At 53.1% G+C, this 19,614-nt stretch overlaps 1 protein-coding gene and 1 long non-coding RNA gene across 4 annotated transcripts in view; one reads left to right on the top strand and one right to left on the bottom strand.

Annotated features, from left to right (window-relative positions):
- The window catches only part of GOLGA7B (golgin A7 family member B), a 303,843-nt gene that overhangs the window by 74,449 nt on the left and 209,780 nt on the right, over positions 1–19,614 (bottom strand). The gene's annotated exons all lie outside the window — the stretch shown is intronic.
- LOC140106483 (uncharacterized) overlaps positions 4,441–19,614 on the top strand; it is a 30,764-nt gene continuing 15,590 nt past the window's right edge. The window contains exon 1 of the long non-coding RNA XR_011850791.1: positions 4,441–4,488. This is a non-coding gene — a long non-coding RNA (uncharacterized lncRNA). The remainder of the gene's footprint in view (positions 4,489–19,614) is intronic.

A 19,614-nucleotide genomic window follows, 5' to 3' on the forward strand; every position in this document is an offset into this window, starting at 1 on the left:
TTATTATATGCCCCCCCTTCCTATATGCCCCCCCTTTTTATATGTCCTCCCTTCTTATATATCCTCCCTTCTTATATGTCTTCCCTTCTTATATGTCCCCCCTTCTTATATGTCCTCCCTTCTTATATGTCCTCCCTTCTTATATGTCCCCCCTTCCTATATGTCCTCCCTCCTTAAATGTCCTCCCTTCTTATGTGTCCCCCCTTCTTATATGTCCGGTGAGAAATTCCCTAGGCCATGGCGTCTCTCTTGAGTTACAGACCTTTAACCACTCAGATGTCATCATCAGATGAGGTCATAGCATCTGAGAGGTTTGTGTTGTAATGAATAGTGTAAGAGTTTATGGAATGGGCAATCTACACACGTAACACATATACTTACCCGGCCGACGGAGTACACCCGAAGTGCATTGTCCGACGATCATGGATTGTGCCGCGATTCGCTAAGATCGTGCACCCGATATCCTGCATCTGTCGCTTCCCCACTCAGGTCCGCCGGAGTTCACCATCTTCTTCCTGAACATGTGACACAATTTGAATATTAAACTCCGCCCTCCCTTTGCCCACCCCGCTCTCTGCCTTGACAAGTGGCGTATGGGTCGGAGAGACACAAAAGCTATTGGGGAGTTGGAGATTCATGTGTTTTAACACTGAAGGAGAAGACATAATGAATCTCCCCTATAATAGTATCTGGTGGTCTTCTCCAAGAGGTGGTCTTCTGGAATGTTCTTGCTATATACATATAGATATATAAATGTTCCACAACTTTCTTTTGTTTAGTCTGTGATTGATGGACGTTGGGATTGAAGTCGGATCATGCATTTCCCATATTGGATTTAAAGCTTAGACATCACATGCCTGATGCTGATGATGAATCTGGAGGAGAATTCCAAAGTCCAGCTGGGATTAGTCTGTGCAGCATTATTTTATATTGTTATCACTGTCTACATATTTGTCCTGTCACCACGTATCTAGAAGTTTACATTTCCATTAGTTTAACGCAAAGAAGCAATCAATAAGGTTCAGGAACACAACCCAGGGGTGTCTGATTGCGGTGGGTGTGGAAGGTTGGAGCTGGCCAAGAGCTTTGGCAGGACGGCGTGTCCCCCCCCCCCCCCTGTGTAGTAGGAGCCCTTGGCCTGTAATACCACCCCCCCCTGTGTGGTGCGAGCCCTTGGCCTGTAATACCACCTCCCCCCCCGGGTGGTGCGAGCCCTTGGCCTGTAATACCACCCCCCCCCCCGGGTGGTGGGAGCCCTTGGCCTGTAATACCACCCCCCCCTGTGTGGTGCGAGCCCTTGGCCTGTAATACCCCCCCCCCCCCGTGTGGTGCGAGCCCTTGGCCTGTAATATTAGGCTGTCGCCCCCTCAGCTCCTCATGACAGCTCATCCAGTTAATTCCGAGAGACGGCAGCCAGATGGGAATGGTTACCCTTGGCAAAAAAAGAGCTGCGCTCCGGGGATCAGAGAATGGTGAGCGCGGGGAGAGGTTTGATGAAACTTTTTATTTTACAGAAAAAATTGCAAATGCAAAATGAACAAAGTTCGGATCAGAGACAAGAAAGGAAATAATAAAAGAAAGCGAGAAACTAGTAATGTTTTTTTTGGGTTGTGAAAATCCCTGAACTGAAAATTCATTACTAGACGTGAGCAGCGGGTTGGATGGTCAATGTGGCCATTTTGAATCTCATGGAAAAAAAATCGGCAAAATCACCTTCTTGACTTGACTTTAAATCCAAAATCATCAAAGACATTGCTTTGCCAAGTTAAAGGAGTATTCTGATCTTAAGGCGGTCTCCATATGGAGAACTCTTAGTTCCTGACCCTAGTCAAAAGCCTCTCACTAAGCCAAACCAGTTCCCTACACTGTTCTGATGAGACCCAATCAGGTCAAAACAGCGCTGTCTGCTTCCTCTGGAATAGATAGACTGGTTTGGTTTTGCATCATGTCATTAGGCTTCCTGAAGGTCATGCTTGATGTTAAGGGAGCTGCCTTACAAGAGGCGTGGTTTTCCTTATCCCATCCTGGAAAACTTATTTGCATATTTTCTCAGTATTCCAATCTTAGACATTTATGTCATGTCAACTGGACATAACCCAACTCTAAGACCCCAAATATATCTCCAGACCTTGTCCAACCTGTTGAAAAGATGACTACCCTATAAGCATCCATGGGACGGTGTTGGGAATTGCTGTAAATTATTCTGTGCTAAGGGTGGAGTTCCGAGGTGGAACCTTTATCCATCAGACATTTATGGCATCGCAGAAGCCTGGACAGTAACTAAATCTTACTTTTTCCGTAATTAAACAGAATTTGAAACTGAATTTTCTTATTTATTAGTGACACTCACCACCCGGCATGGAGGGGAATGGCTCCAACATATCATAAAGAGGTAACATTTATCCTACAGTATCTCCCCTAGGATGTTGCCTTAGAAAAGGTTGACTGTTGGATGTTGCCATAGAAAACCAGGACCATTACCAGAGATAGAACACTGGTGACCTTGTAGCAGCTAATACTAGATCCTTGTTCAGAGTTTTAAGCGTGGGAACTAATGTGAACACCTTGGAGTAGTCATTCCAGTAATGGGACAATGGGGCTCATTTACTTACCCCGTCCTCTCCAACGAGGATTCGGGTCTTCCCAGGGATTCACTAAGGTTGTGCGCCCGATGTCCACCAGGTGTCGCTGTTGCGCCAAGGTCCGCCGGAGTTCACCAACCTATTCCTGGTGCATGTAAGTTCGTGTCAAGCAACACATTTTTTTTTTTTAAATAGCACGATTTTTCCGAATCTGTCGGGTTTTCCAATGGCCACGGCCCCTTTTTTTGTCGCATGCAAGCCAGCACCGATGCAACACAATCCGATCGTGTGTGCCAAAAACCCAGGGGGAATTCGCCGCAAAAATTTCGGAAAACCCGGCGGAAAAACGCGATTCGGATCCTTAGTAAATGTGCCCCAATGTGCGTTCTCTTCCACTGTCCTACATTTGTCTACTAAGCAAAATTTCTGCTAAGTCAACATCCAAGCAGTAGGACAGGGCACCTTTCACTGGCCATATGGTGCATCGCAAAGAGAGCACATAGAGGGCCAACTGTTCTGTAATTTAGATACAAGATCTCTACACAAATAGATGAAGATGTAGAGTCCTGAACTGAGACCTTGGCCGCGTACGGCAGAAAGCCTTGGGGATCCACAAATAGTTAGAACATAAAAAATATATTCAAAAAACTAGAGACCGTAAGAAAAGGATGAAAGGTAACTTCACTAAAAGATGATACCTTTACATCTCTGAACGGCTCTCACATGTATATTCAGTCAAGATCGGTCACATCCACACTGCTCCGGCATCTTAAGAAGACACTTGAAGACGCGCTCTTCTACTGTAAAGGAGAGTCTCTCTTTTTAGATCAAAGTCCAGACCCTTCGCACTATAAAGCAGCGGTCATGAAATATGGAGGAGATCACACCAGTCGGACCAGACGCGACTTCATAAAGAGGTCATGAACACGCCACCGAGTCTACACGCGGAAAAGTCTCATCATACATGGCAAATGTTCTATTCCGAAGTCCTGAAATCATTTAAATATCAGACTTATTTATAGTGAGTGCATTATAGATATCCGGACGGGGGGAATCTGGTGGTGGGTCAAGGTCTAGGTATGAACAAGGACTGGTGGTTTAGTGGCCAACGTTTCCTTAGATATGACTATCGGGGGCTGCACTTATACTTACTCGGACCTTTGCTAGGCATATAGTGACACCGGAGCATGTCCCTCAGATTATGTGAGCATGTGGCTGACCTACCGCGCATGCGCAGTAAAAATAAGTTCTAGTCATAAGCAAGGACTGGTGGTTTGGTGTCCATCATTTTTTCTAGATAACACTGTCTGGAGCTCACTCATACTTACCTGGTCCTCTGCTAGTTGCACCTGGTGAAACCGGGGCATGTCCCCAGATTACGTGCGCATGCGCCATACCTACAGTGCATGCACAGTAAAAATAAGGTCTAGTTCCCCAGCTTCACCCAAGCACCACCCAAGTGCCAGGAGCACCAGAGGTGGGTCCCAAATTACCCTGACAGGTTCCCTTTTTGTACTTCTACTCTGTCAACATCAGAGGTGAAAGAGATTTAATAATATAACGAGCTGTAGCCCCGGCCTCTCTCTCATTCTGTCTGTCTCTTTCTATCAATCTCTGTATTATTCTTTCTCTTTATCTCTGTCTCTCTCTATGTCGCTTTCTGTCTTTTTGTTTATCTGCTTCTCTCTGTGTGACTCTGTCTGTTTCTCTGTCTGTATCTGACTGTCTCTTTCTGTTTGTCTCTCTATCTCTGTCTATCCGTATCTGTCACTATAGTACCTCATTGCCTGTAGTAGCCAATCACAGCTCAGAGCTCATATTAATGATCTGTGGCAGAACAGCAACCTATCACGGCTCAGCTTCCAACTGCCACAGCAGCAGAAACAGACAATGGCTCCTGTATATGGTGGGTAATAAGTGGATTTTGGAAAGTGAAGGGTGAAAATTTCATCTCAAAATACTGTCTATGACATTCCCTGAGTCACAGAGCGCGGCTGTGCAAAATTTGGTGATTGTAAATGTGATGGTACAGATTCCTTTAGTGGACATACATACACACACACAAACACACATACATATACACACATACACATACATACACACATACATACACACATACACATACATACACACATACATATACACACATACACATACATACACACATACATATACACACATACACATACATACACACATACATACACACATACATACACACATACACACATACATACATATACACACATACACATACATACACACATACATACACACATACACATACATACACACATACATATACACACATACATATACACACATACACATACATACACACATACACACATTCATATAAACACATACACATACATACACACATACATAAACACACATACATACACACATACATATACACACATACACATACATACACACATTCATATAAACACATACACATACATACACACATACATATACACACATACACATACATACACACACATACACACACACACATACATATACACACATACACATACATACACACATTCATATACACACATACACATACATACACACATTCATATATACACATACATATACACACATACACATACATACACACATACATATACACACATACACATACATACACACATATACACACATACACATACATACATATACACACATACACATACATATACACACATACACATACATACACACATACATAAATATACACACACAAATACACACACATACATAAATATACACACATACACACACATACATAAATATACACACATACACATACATACATAAATATACACACATACACACACATACATAAATATACACACATACACACACATACATAAATATACACACATACACACACATACATATACACACATACACATACATACATACTCATACATATACCCACATACATACATACATACACACACATATGCAACACCCTCGCCGATGCAAGGCAGAGGAGTGGTTGCGAATACGTCCCACCATGTAGCTTGCAGCCTGTGTAGGGTCTAGTCAGCCCCACAGCATGTCACTACATCACACTACATAGTCCTTATAGGACACAGGGGAACATTGCAGTGGTAGATCCTGCCTGGTAAGGCAGGAGTTAAGTGTTTTGTGTGATGTAAGATGTGTCATCCAATCACATGTGTTTCACTCTGTTTCTGTGAGCTGAGATGTAACTGGAGGAGTAGCCACCACCTGACCAGTGGGAGTAACAAAACCCCTGGCCAGGAATGTTCTAGAGCTCAGTTCCAGTCAGACCAGAGGGTCTGCAGGACACTAGTGGAGAGCAGTCAGACCTAGGAGTCTGCAGAAGCAGACTGGAGTTACTCCAGTACAGACTCTGTACAGCTAGCATACCAGACCAGAGCAGGAAGAGCCTAGCCCCTGCCTAAAGAGTGAAACTAATAGCTAGTATAGTGAGGAAAGGGGTTTCATCCTACCATTAAGGGTGATCCCTGAAGCAACCCAGGACAAGCTGAAGCATGCCCTCTGCATCCAGGCTGGCGCTCTACATCCTGTGGCTCCCTCCAACTGCATCTCAGCACTCCACTACATACCTCCCAACCGTCCCGTTTTTGACGTGACAGTCCCGTTTTTTTGGCTCTGTACACGCGTCACGGGCGGTTGGGAGAATGTCACGGCTTCCCCCCCTCTCCCCGCCTCCTCCTGGCCCCGTAGATAAGAGCTGCAGAGCAGCGGAAGCATCGGAGCCAGGAGGAGGCGGGACCAGCCCCTGCTACCTCCTCACATGATGAAGTCATGTGAGACGATAGCTCCGCCCCCGGCTGGCCCCGCCCCCTCCGCAAGTCAAGTCGGAGCCCGGGAGAAGACTTAATGACTGGAACCAGGAGAGGTAAGAACCTGAGGGGACAGGGGGCCACAGGAAGAGGGGGCCAGGAGGAGGATACAGGACAGGGAGAGCTGGAGGACACAGGTGAAGGCTGCAGGGCACTGTTGAAGGCTGCTGGGGGACAGGAGGAGGCTACTGGGGGACAGGAGGAGGCTACTGGGGAACAGAAGGAGGCTACTGGGGGACAGTGAAGGCTACTGGGGGACAGGAGGAGGCTACTGGGGGACAGGAGGAGGCTATTGGGGGACAGGAGGAGGCTACTGGGGGACAGGAGAAGGCTACTGGGGGACAGGAGGAGGCTACTGGGGGACAGTGAAGGCTACTGGGGGACAGGAGGAGGCTACTGGGGGACAGGAGGAGGCTATTGGGGGACAGGAGGAGGCTACTGGGGGACAGGAGGAGGCTACTGGGGGACAGTGAAGGCTGCTGGGGGACAGGAGGAGGCTACTGGGGGACAGTGAAGGCTGCTGGTGGACAGGAGGAGGCTGCTGGGGGACAGGAGGAGGCTATTGGGGGACAGGAGGAGGCTGCAGGGCACTGTTGAAGGCTGCTGGGGGACGGGAGGAGGCTACTGGGGGACAGGAGGAGGCTACTGGGGGACAGGAGGAGGCTACTGGGGGACAGGAGGAGGCTATTGGGGTACAGGAGGAGGCTACTGGGGGACAGGAGGAGGCTACTGGGGGACAGGAGGAGGCTACTGGGGGACAGGAGGAGGCTACTGGGGGACAGGAGGAGGCTATTGGGGGACAGGAGGAGGCTACTGGGGGACAGGAGGAGGCTACTGGGGGACAGTGAAGGCTACTGGGGGACAGGAGGAGGCTACTGGGGGACAGGAGGAGGCTACTGGGGGACAGGAGGAGGCTACTGAGGGACAGGAGGAGGCTACTGGGGGACAGGAGGAGGCTACTGGGGGACAGTGAAGGCTACTGGGGGACAGGAGGAGGCTACTGGGGGACAGGAGGAGGCTACTGGGGGACAGGAGGAGGCTATTGGGGGACAGGAGGAGGCTACTGGGGGACAGGAGGAGGCTACTGGGGGACAGTGAAGGCTACTGGGGGACAGGAGGAGGCTACTGGGGGACAGGAGGAGGCTACTGGGGGACAGCAGGAGGCTACTGGGGGACAGTAGGAGGCTACTGGGGGACAGGAGGAGGCTACTGGGGGACAGTGAAGGCTGCTGGGGAACAGGAGGAGGCTACTGGGGGACAGGAGGAGGCTACTGGGGGACAGGAGGAGGCTACTGGTGGACAGGAGGAGGCTATTGGGGGACAGGAGGAGGCTTCTGGGGGACAGGAGGAGGCTACTGGGGGACAGGAGGAGGCTACTGAGGGACAGGAGGAGGCTACTGGGGGACAGGAGGAGGCTACTGGGGGACAGTGAAGGCTACTGGGGGACAGGAGGAGGCTACTGGGGGACAGGAGGAGGCTACTGGGGGACAGGAGGAGGCTATTGGGGGACAGGAGGAGGCTACTGGGGGACAGGAGGAGGCTACTGGGGGACAGGAGGAGGCTACTGGGGGACAGGAGGAGGCTACTGGGGGACAGTGAAGGCTACTGGGGGACAGGAGGAGGCTACTGGGGGACAGGAGGAGGCTACTGGGGGACAGGAGGAGGCTACTGAGGGACAGGAGGAGGCTACTGGGGGACAGGAGGAGGCTACTGGGGGACAGTGAAGGCTACTGGGGGACAGGAGGAGGCTACTGGGGGACAGGAGGAGGCTACTGGGGGACAGGAGGAGGCTATTGGGGGACAGGAGGAGGCTACTGGGGGACAGGAGGAGGCTACTGGGGGACAGTGAAGGCTACTGGGGGACAGGAGGAGGCTACTGGGGGACAGGAGGAGGCTACTGGGGGACAGCAGGAGGCTACTGGGGGACAGTAGGAGGCTACTGGGGGACAGGAGGAGGCTACTGGGGGACAGTGAAGGCTGCTGGGGAACAGGAGGAGGCTACTGGGGGACAGGAGGAGGCTACTGGTGGACAGGAGGAGGCTATTGGGGGACAGGAGGAGGCTTCTGGGGGACAGGAGGAGGCTTCTGGGGGACAGGAGGAGGCTACTGGTGGACAGTGAAGGCTACTGGGGGACAGGAGGAGGCTACTGGGGGACAGGAGGAGGCTACTGGGGGACAGTGAAGGCTGCTGGGGGACAGGAGGAGGCTACTGGGGGACAGGAGGAGGCTACTGGGGGACAGGAGGAGGCTACTGGGGGACAGTGAAGGCTACTGGGGGACAGGAGGAGGCTACTGGGGGACAGTGAAGGCTGCTGGGGGACAGGAGGAGGCTACTGGGGGACAGGAGGAGGCTGCTGGGGGACAGGAGGAGGCTACTGGGGGACAGGTGAAGGCTGCAGGGCACTTTTGAAGGCTGCTGGGGGACAGGAGGAGGCTACTGGGGGACAGGAGGAGGCTGCTGGGGGACAGGAGGAGGCTATTTGGGGACAGGAGGAGGCTACTGGGGGACAGGAGGAGGCTGCTGGGGGACAGGAGGAGGCTACTGGGGGACAGTGAAGGCTGCTGGGGGACAGGAGGAGGCTGCTGGGGGACAGTGAAGGCTGCTGGGGGACAGGAGGAGGCTGCTGGGGACAGGAGGAGGCTGCTGGGGGACAGGAGGAGGCTAATGGGGGGACAGGTGAAGGCTGCTGGGGGACACCGGAGGAGGCTGCTGGAGGACACCGGAAGAGGCTGGAGGACAGGAGCTGCAGGAGGAGGATGGAGGCCACAGGAGGAGGATGGAGGCCACAGGAGGAGGATGGAGGTCACAGGAGGAGGATGGAGGTCACAGGAGGAGGATGGTGGACATGAGCTACAGAAGGAGGATGGTGGACATGAGCTACAGAAGGAGGATGGAGGACATGAGCTACAGAAGGAGGATGGAGGACATGAGCTACAGAAGGAGGATGGAGAACAGGGAGATACAGGAGGTGCAGGAGCTACAAGAGGAAGCTGAAGGCCACAGGAGGAGGATGGAGGACAGGAGCTACAGAAGGAGGATGGAGGACAGGAGGAGGCTGGAGGACAAGAGGCCACAGGAGGAGGATGGAGGACAGGAGGAGGATGGAGGACAGGAGCTACAGAAGGAGGATGGAGGACAGGAGGAGGCTGGAGGACAAGAGGCCACAGGAGGAGGATGGAGGACAGGGGGGCACAGGAGGAGGATGGAGGACAGTAGGCTACAGGAGGAGGAGGGAGGAAAGGACACTACAGGAGGAGTATGGAGGGCAGGTGGAGGCTAGAGGACAGTGGGCTACAGGAGGAGGAGGATGGAGGACAGGAGGAGGATAGAGAACAGGAGGATACAGGAGGAGGATAGAAGACAGGAGGAGGATAGAGGACAGGAGGAGGATGGAGGACAGGAGGAGGATGGAGGACAGGAGGAGGATAGAAGACAGGAGGAGGATAGAGGACAGGAGGAGGATGGAGAACAGGAGGAGGATGGAGGACAGGAGGAGGATGGAGGACAGGAGGAGGATGGAGGACAGGAGGATACAGGATGAGGATAGAGGACAGGAGGAGGATACAGGAGGAGGATGGAGGACAGGCGGATACAGGAGGAGGATGGAGGACAGGCGGATACAGGAGGAGAATGGAGGACAGGAGGAGGATGGAGGATACTGGAGAAGGATGGAGGACAGGAGGATACGGGAGGAGGATGGAGGATACTGGAGAAGGATGGAGGACAGGAGGAGGATGGAGGATACTGGATACAGATGGAGGATAGGAGGATACAGGAGGAGGATGGAGGACAGGAGGAGGATGGAGGATACTGGAGAAGGATGGAGGAAAGGAGGCCACAGGAGGAGGATACTGGAGAAGGATGGAGGACAGGAGGATACAGGAGGAGGATGGAGGACACTGGAGAAGGATGGAGGACAGGAGGCCACAGGAGGAGGATGGAGGACACTGGAGAAGGATGGAGGACAGGAGGATACAGCAGGAGGATGGAGGACACTGGAGAAGGATGGAGGACAGGAGGCCACAGGAGGAGGATGGAGGAAAGGAGGCCACAGGAGGAGGATGGAGGCCACAGGAGGAGGATGGAGGAAAGGAGGCCACAGGAGGAGGATGGAGGAAAGGAGGCCACAGAATGAGGAGGATAGAGAACTGGGACCACACCATGTGAGGAGGGGTGGGGGTAGGAGTACAGATAGGATTATGTATAAATTTGGGAGATTAAATAAAAGTGGAAAACCAAATATAAAGGGAGGATAAAATTAAAGAGGTGTTTTATATGTTGCAGAGTTGCATTAAGTGTAATTATACGGGTCCACGGGGGGTGGGGGGCAAAGTAAGGGGCATTGTTCTATGTGGGGACCATCAAGGTCACTATTATACTATGCTTGTGGGTGTGGCAATGGGTGTGGTTTAGAAAAAGGGGAGGGTCTTTTTGTCCCTCTTTCTCTCGCCCAAAAGTTGGGAGGTATGCCACTACTCTGTTCAAGGCACGTTGCTGCGGTTCCTGTCGGTTCCAATAAAGAACTGTAAGTTGTTTTTGTTCAACCTCTGCCTCCGTCTGGTCCCTGCTACTCCGGCTGCCACCATCACAGGCACCCTGTCCACCACACAGAGACTTATACTCTAGACACCAAAGGGTTGCCCCAGGGAGATCCGCTATAGCAGCCTCTCCCTCATCATTTCTTGCCAACACCACCCTGCTGGAGACCTGCCAGGCTGTAGGACAGCCCTCCGGTTCCCCCGTACCACATACATACATATATACACCCACCCACATACATACATACACCCACATACATACACCCACATACACACACTCACATACATACACACATACATACATACACATACATACACACATTCATATACACACATACATACATATACCCACATACATACATATACACATACATATACACACATACACATACATATACACATACATATACACACATACACATACATACACACATTCATATATACATATACACACATACACATACATATACACACATACACACATTCATATACACACATACATACATATACACACATACACATACATATACACACATACACATATTCATATATACACATACATATACACACATACACACACATATACACACATACACATATTCATATATACACATACATATACACACATACACACATTCATATACACACATACATACATATACACACATACACATACATATACACACATACACATATTCATATATACACATACATATACACACATACACACACATATACACACATTCATATTCACACATACATACATATTCACACATACACATACATACATACACATACATACACAAACGCACATAAACACTCAGCTTTATATATTAGATTCTGCGCAGATTATGCTGCTGCTCTGATACTGTACATAGGTTGGGACACATATATAACATGTGTGAGTGTATGTTGTTGGGCAGGTGTCTCAGTCGGGGGTGATATTGTACTGAATATATCTGCCAGTACAGAGGGAGGTTTATGAAGTTTTCATGCTTTATGCTAATTAGCTTCTTGGTGCACAAGGGGAGGGGCAGTGTCTGTTGATCAGTTTTGTACCAGCCCAAAGTAGTAATGGATCTTCTGATGGGCCCTGGCTCTAGCCCAATAATGATCCCTAGAGGACCAGGAGAAAACACCCCAATTTGGAGACAAATAAGGTCTATTTCCTCAGGATTGGTGGAGGGTGGACCCAGGCTCGGACTGGGGCGGCGGAGGACCGGAGCATCCTCCGGTGGGCCCCAGCAGCTGTCTCTATGGCAGGGGGCTCTGCCCGATAGGAGTTCTAGCAAAAGTATGCGGTGCGGCTGTCACTGGCCGCTCGTGCACCATTGCCTGATGGATCTTTATCAATGGCATCGGCATCTACAGATCACAGTGCGACGCGGCTGGGACACTTTCCTGGCGCACATCGCACTTTGACCCAGGATGCGCGGCCGCTAAATGATGACATCACACGGCCGCGCATCCTGTCCCCTGCAGGAGAATCAAGTCCTCTCAGAAACTCACCTCTCAGGTGAGCAGAAGACGCAGGGGCCTAAACAGAGGACAGCGGGGCCCCGAATGTATTACATTTTTACCACAATTCGCGGCATAAATGTAATAATACAGGGGAAGCAGGAGGACCTGTGATGATGTCATTGTCACATGACCCTCCGGCTTCTCCTCTATACAAACTCCTGAGGAACAGGTTGCTAACAGTGAGGTGAGGGGAACTAGAACAGGGGGGCAGCAGGGGGACTAGAACTATGGGGAGAGGGGAACTAAAACAGGGGGGCAGCAGGGGGACTAGAACTATGGGGAGAGGGGAACTAAAACAGGGGGGCAGCAGGGGGACTAGAACTATGGGGAGAGGGGAACTAAAACAGGGGGGCAGCAGGGGGGACTAGAACTATGGGGAGAGGGGAACTAAAACAGGGAGGCAGCAGGGGGGACTAGAACTATGGGGAGAGGGGAACTAAAACAGGGGGGCAGCAGGGGGAACTAGAACTATGGGGAGAGGGGAACTAAAACAGGGGGGCAGCAGGGGGAACTAGAACTATGGGGAGAGGGGAACTAAAACAGGGGGGCAGCAGGGGGGACTACAACTATGGGGAGAGGAGAACTAAAACAGGGGGGCAGCAGGGGGGACAACAACTATGGGGAGAGGAGAACTAAAACAGGGGGGCAGCAGGGGGGACTAGAACTATGGGGAGAGGGGAACTAAAACAGGGGGGCAGCAGGGGGGACAACAACTATGGGGAGAGGAGAACTAAAACAGGGGGGCAGCAGGGGGGACAACAACTATGGGGAGAGGAGAACTAAAACAGGGGGGCAGCAGGGGGGACAACAACTATGGGGAGAGGAGAACTAAAACAGGGGGGCAGCAGGGGGGACAACAACTATGGGGAGAGGAGAACTAAAACAGGGGGGCAGCAGGGGGGACAACAACTATGGGGAGAAGAGAACTAAAACAGGGGGGCAGCAGGGGGGACAACAACTATGGGGAGAGGGGAACTAAAACAGGGGGGCAGCAGGGGGGACAACAACTATGGGGAGAGGGGAACTAAAACAGGGGGGCAGCAGGGGGGACTACAACTATGGGGAGAGGAGAACTAAAACAGGGGGGCAGCAGGGGGGACAACAACTATGGGGAGAGGAGAACTAAAACAGGGGGGCAGCAGGGGGGACAACAACTATGGGGAGAGGAGAACTAAAACAGGGGGGCAGCAGGGGGGACAACAACTATGGGGAGAGGGGAACTAAAACAGGGGGGCAGCAGGGGGGACAACAACTATGGGGAGAGGAGAACTAAAACAGGGGGGCAGCAGGGGGGACAACAACTATGGGGAGAGGGGAACTAAAACAGGGGGGCAGCAGGGGGGACAACAACTATGGGGAGAGGGGAACTAAAACAGGGGGGCAGCAGGGGGGACTAGAACTATGGGGAGAGGGGAACTAAAACAGGGAGGCAGCAGGGGGGACTAGAACTATGGGGAGAGGGGAACTAAAACAGGGGGGCAGCAGGGGGAACTAGAACTATGGGGAGAGGGGAACTAAAACAGGGGGGCAGCAGGGGGAACTAGAACTATGGGGAGAGGGGAACTAAAACAGGGGGGCAGCAGGGGGGACTACAACTATGGGGAGAGGAGAACTAAAACAGGGGGGCAGCAGGGGGGACAACAACTATGGGGAGAGGAGAACTAAAACAGGGGGGCAGCAGGGGGGACTAGAACTATGGGGAGAGGGGAACTAAAACAGGGGGGCAGCAGGGGGGACAACAACTATGGGGAGAGGAGAACTAAAACAGGGGGGCAGCAGGGGGGACAACAACTATGGGGAGAGGAGAACTAAAACAGGGGGGCAGCAGGGGGGACAACAACTATGGGGAGAGGAGAACTAAAACAGGGGGGCAGCAGGGGGGACAACAACTATGGGGAGAGGAGAACTAAAACAGGGGGGCAGCAGGGGGGACAACAACTATGGGGAGAAGAGAACTAAAACAGGGGGGCAGCAGGGGGGACAACAACTATGGGGAGAGGGGAACTAAAACAGGGGGGCAGCAGGGGGGACTACAACTATGGGGAGAGGGGAACTAAAACAGGGGGGCAGCAGGGGGGACTACAACTATGGGGAGAGGAGAACTAAAACAGGGGGGCAGCAGGGGGGACAACAACTATGGGGAGAGGAGAACTAAAACAGGGGGGCAGCAGGGGGGACAACAACTATGGGGAGAGGAGAACTAAAACAGGGGGGCAGCAGGGGGGACAACAACTATGGGGAGAGGGGAACTAAAACAGGGGGGCAGCAGGGGGGACAACAACTATGGAGAGAGGGGAACTAAAACAGGGGGGCAGCAGGGGGGACAACAACTATGGGGAGAGGGGAACTAAAACAGGGGGGCAGCAGGGGGGACAACAACTATGGGGAGAGGAGAACTAAAACAGGGGGGCAGCAGGGGGAACTAGAACTATGGGGAGAGGGGAACTAAAACAGGGGGGCAGCAGCGGGAACTAGAACTATGGGGAGAGGGGAACTAAAACGGGGGCAGCAGGGGGAACTAGAACTATGGGGAGAGGGGAACTAAAACAGGGGGGCAGCAGGGGGAACTAGAACTATGGGGAGAGGGGAACTAAAACAGGGGGGCAGCAGGGGGAACTAGAGCTATGGGGAGAGGGGAACTAGAACAGGGGGGCAGCAGGGGGAACTAGAACTATGGGGAGAGGGTAACTAGAACAGGGGGGCAGCAGGGGGAACTAGAACTATGGGGAGAGGGGAACTAAAACAGGGAGGCAGCAGGGGGGACTGGAACTATGGGGAGAGGGGAACTAAAACAGGGAGGCAGCAGGGGGAACTAGAACTATGGGGAGAGGGGAACTAGAACAGGGGGGCAGCAGGGGGAACTAGAACTATGGGGAGAGGGGAACTAAAACAGGGGGGCAGCAGGGGGAACTAGAACTATGGGGAGAGGGGAACTAAAACAGGGGGGCAGCAGGGGGGACTAGAACTATGGGGAGAGGGGAACTAAAACAGGGAGGCAGCAGGGGGGACTAGAACTATGGGGAGAGGGGAACTAAAACAGGGGGTCAGCAGGGGGAACTAGAACTATGGGGAGAGGGGAACTAAAACAGGGGGGCAGCAGGGGGAACTAGAACTATGGGGAGAGGGGAACTAAAACAGGGGGGCAGCAGGGGGGACTACAACTATGGGGAGAGGAGAACTAAAACAGGGGGGCAGCAGGGGGGACAACAACTATGGGGAGAGGAGAACTAAAACAGGGGGGCAGCAGGGGGGACTAGAACTATGGGGAGAGGGGAACTAAAACAGGGGGGCAGCAGGGGGGACAACAACTATGGGGAGAGGAGAACTAAAACAGGGGGGCAGCAGGGGGGACAACAACTATGGGGAGAGGAGAACTAAAACAGGGGGGCAGCAGGGGGGACAACAACTATGGGGAGAGGAGAACTAAAACAGGGGGGCAGCAGGGGGGACAACAACTATGGGGAGAGGAGAACTAAAACAGGGGGGCAGCAGGGGGGACAACAACTATGGGGAGAAGAGAACTAAAACAGGGGGGCAGCAGGGGGGACAACAACTATGGGGAGAGGGGAACTAAAACAGGGGGGCAGCAGGGGGGACTACAACTATGGGGAGAGGGGAACTAAAACAGGGGGGCAGCAGGGGGGACTACAACTATGGGGAGAGGAGAACTAAAACAGGGGGGCAGCAGGGGGGACAACAACTATGGGGAGAGGAGAACTAAAACAGGGGGGCAGCAGGGGGGACAACAACTATGGGGAGAGGAGAACTAAAACAGGGGGGCAGCAGGGGGGACAACAACTATGGGGAGAGGGGAACTAAAACAGGGGGGCAGCAGGGGGGACAACAACTATGGGGAGAGGAGAACTAAAACAGGGGGGCAGCAGGGGGGACAACAACTATGGGGAGAGGGGAACTAAAACAGGGGGGCAGCAGGGGGGACAACAACTATGGGGAGAGGGGAACTAAAACAGGGGGGCAGCAGGGGGGACAACAACTATGGGGAGAGGAGAACTAAAACAGGGGGGCAGCAGGGGGAACTAGAACTATGGGGAGAGGGGAACTAAAACAGGGGGGCAGCAGCGGGAACTAGAACTATGGGGAGAGGGGAACTAAAACGGGGGCAGCAGGGGGAACTAGAACTATGGGGAGAGGGGAACTAAAACAGGGGGGCAGCAGGGGGAACTAGAACTATGGGGAGAGGGGAACTAAAACAGGGGGGCAGCAGGGGGAACTAGAGCTATGGGGAGAGGGGAACTAAAACAGGGGGGCAGCAGCGGGAACTAGAACTATGGGGAGAGGGGAACTAGAACAGGGGGGCAGCAGGGGGAACTAGAACTATGGGGAGAGGGTAACTAGAACAGGGGGGCAGCAGGGGGAACTAGAACTATGGGGAGAGGGGAACTAAAACAGGGAGGCAGCAGGGGGGACTGGAACTATGGGGAGAGGGGAACTAAAACAGGGAGGCAGCAGGGGGAACTAGAACTATGGGGAGAGGGGAACTAGAACAGGGGGGCAGCAGGGGGAACTGGAACTATGGGGAGAGGGGAACTAAAACAGGGGGGCAGCAGGGGGAACTAGAACTATGGGGAGAGGGGAACTAAAACAGGGGGGCAGCAGGGGGAACTAGAACTATGGGGAGAGGGGAACTAAAACAGGGGGGCAGCAGCGGGAACTAGAACTATGGGGAGAGGGGAACTAGAACAGGGGGGCAGCAGGGGGAACTAGAACTATGGGGAGAGGGGAACTAGAACAGGGGGGCAGCAGGGGGAACTAGAACTATGGGGAGAGGAGAACTAAAACAGGGAGGCAGCAGGGGGGACTGGAACTATGGGGAGAGGGGAACTAAAACAGGGAGGCAGCAGGGGGAACTAGAACTATGGGGAGAGGGGAACTAGAACAGGGGGGCAGCAGGGGGAACTGGAACTATGGGGAGAGGGGAACTAAAACAGGGGGGCAGCAGGGGGAACTAGAACTATGGGGAGAGGGGAACTAAAACAGGGGGGCAGCAGGGGGAACTAGAACTATGGGGAGAGGGGAACTAAAACAGGGGGGCAGCAGGGGGAACTAGAGCTATGGGGAGAGGGGAACTAAAACGGGGGCAGCAGCGGGAACTAGAACTATGGGGAGAGGGGAACTAGAACAGGGGGGCAGCAGGGGGAACTAGAACTATGGGGAGAGGGGAACTAGAACAGGGGGGCAGCAGGGGGAACTAGAACTATGGGGAGAGGGGAACTAAAACAGGGAGGCAGCAGGGGGGACTGGAACTATGGGGAGAGGGGAACTAAAACAGGGAGGCAGCAGGGGGAACTAGAACTATGGGGAGAGGGGAACTAGAACAGGGGGGCAGCAGGGGGAACTGGAACTATGGGGAGAGGGGAACTAAAACAGGGGGGCAGCAGGGGGAACTAGAACTATGGGGAGAGGGGAACTAAAACAGGGAGGCAGCAGGGGGAACTAGAACTATGGGGAGAGGGGAACTAAAACAGGGGGGCAGCAGGGGGAACTAGAACTATGGGGAGAGGGGAACTAGAACAGGGGGGCAGCAGGGGGAACTAGAACTATGGGGAGAGGGGAACTAGAACAGGGGGGCAGCAGGGGGAACTGGAACTATGGGGAGAGGGGAACTAAAACAGGGGGGCAGCAGGGGGAACTAGAACTATGGGGAGAGGGGAACTAAAACAGGGAGGCAGCAGGGGGAACTAGAACTATGGGGAGAGGGGAACTAAAACAGGGGGGCAGCAGGGGGAACTAGAACTATGGGGAGAGGAGAACTAAAACAGGGGGGCAGCAGGGGGAACTAGAGCTATGGGGAGAGGAGAACTAAAACAGGGGGTAAGCAGGGGGAACTAGAACTAGGGGGAGAGGGGAACTAAAACAGGGGGGCAGCAGGGGGGACTAGAGCTATGGGGAGAGGGGAACTAAAACAGGGCGGCAGCAGGGGGAACTAGAACAATGGGGAGAGGGGAACTAAAACAGGGGGGCAGCAGGGGGGACTAGAACTAGGGGGAGAGGGGAACTAAAACAGGGGGGCAGCAGGGGGGACTAGAACTATGGGGAGAGGGGAACTAAAACAGGGGGGCAGCAGGGGGGACTAGAACTATGGGGAGAGAGGAACTAAAACAGGGGGGCAGCAGGGGGAACTAGAACTATGGGGAGAGGGGAACTAAAACAGGGGGGAAGCAGGGGGAACTAGAACTATGGGGAGAGGGGAACTAAAACAGGGAGGCAGCAGGGGGAACTAGAAATATGGGGAGAGGGGAACTAAAACAGGGGGGCAGCAGGGGGAACTAGAACTATGGGGAGAGGAGAACTAAAACAGGGGGTCAGCAGGGGGAACTAGAGCTATGGGGAGAGGGGAACTAAAACAGGGGGGCAGCAGGGGGGACTAGAACTATGGGGAGAGGGGAACTAAAACAGGGCGGCAGCAGGGGGAACTAGAATAATGGGGAGAGGGGAACTAAAACAGGGGGGCAGCAGGGGGGACTAGAACTAGGGGGAGAGGGGAACTAAAACTGGGGGGCAGCAGGGGGGACTAGAACTATGGGGAGAGGGGAACTAAAACAGGGGGGCAGCAGGGGGGACTAGAACTATGGGGAGAGGGGAACTAAAACAGGGCGGCAGCAGGGGGGACTAGAACTATGGGGAGAGGGGAACTAAAACAGGGGGGCAGCAGGGGGAACTAGAACTATGGGGAGAGGAGAACTAAAACAGGGGGGCAGCAGGGGGAACTAGAGCTATGGGGAGAGGAGAACTAAAACAGGGGGGAAGCAGGGGGAACTAGAACTAGGGGGAGAGGGGAACTAAAACAGGGGGGCAGCAGGGGGGACTAGAGCTATGGGGAGAGGGGAACTAAAACAGGGCGGCAGCAGGGGGAACTAGAACAATGGGGAGAGGGGAACTAAAACAGGGGGGCAGCAGGGGGGACTAGAACTAGGGGGAGAGGGGAACTAAAACAGGGGGGCAGCAGGGGGGACTAGAACTATGGGGAGAGGGGAACTAAAACAGGGGGGCAGCAGGGGGGACTAGAACTATGGGGAGAGAGGAACTAAAACAGGGGGGCAGCAGGGGGAACTAGAACTATGGGGAGACGGGAACTAAAACAGGGGGGAAGCAGGGGAAAC

The sequence above is a fragment of the Engystomops pustulosus genome, chromosome 11 (genome assembly GCF_040894005.1).
Source record: "Engystomops pustulosus chromosome 11, aEngPut4.maternal, whole genome shotgun sequence".
In the NCBI taxonomy this organism is placed as follows: domain Eukaryota; kingdom Metazoa; phylum Chordata; class Amphibia; order Anura; family Leptodactylidae; genus Engystomops; species Engystomops pustulosus.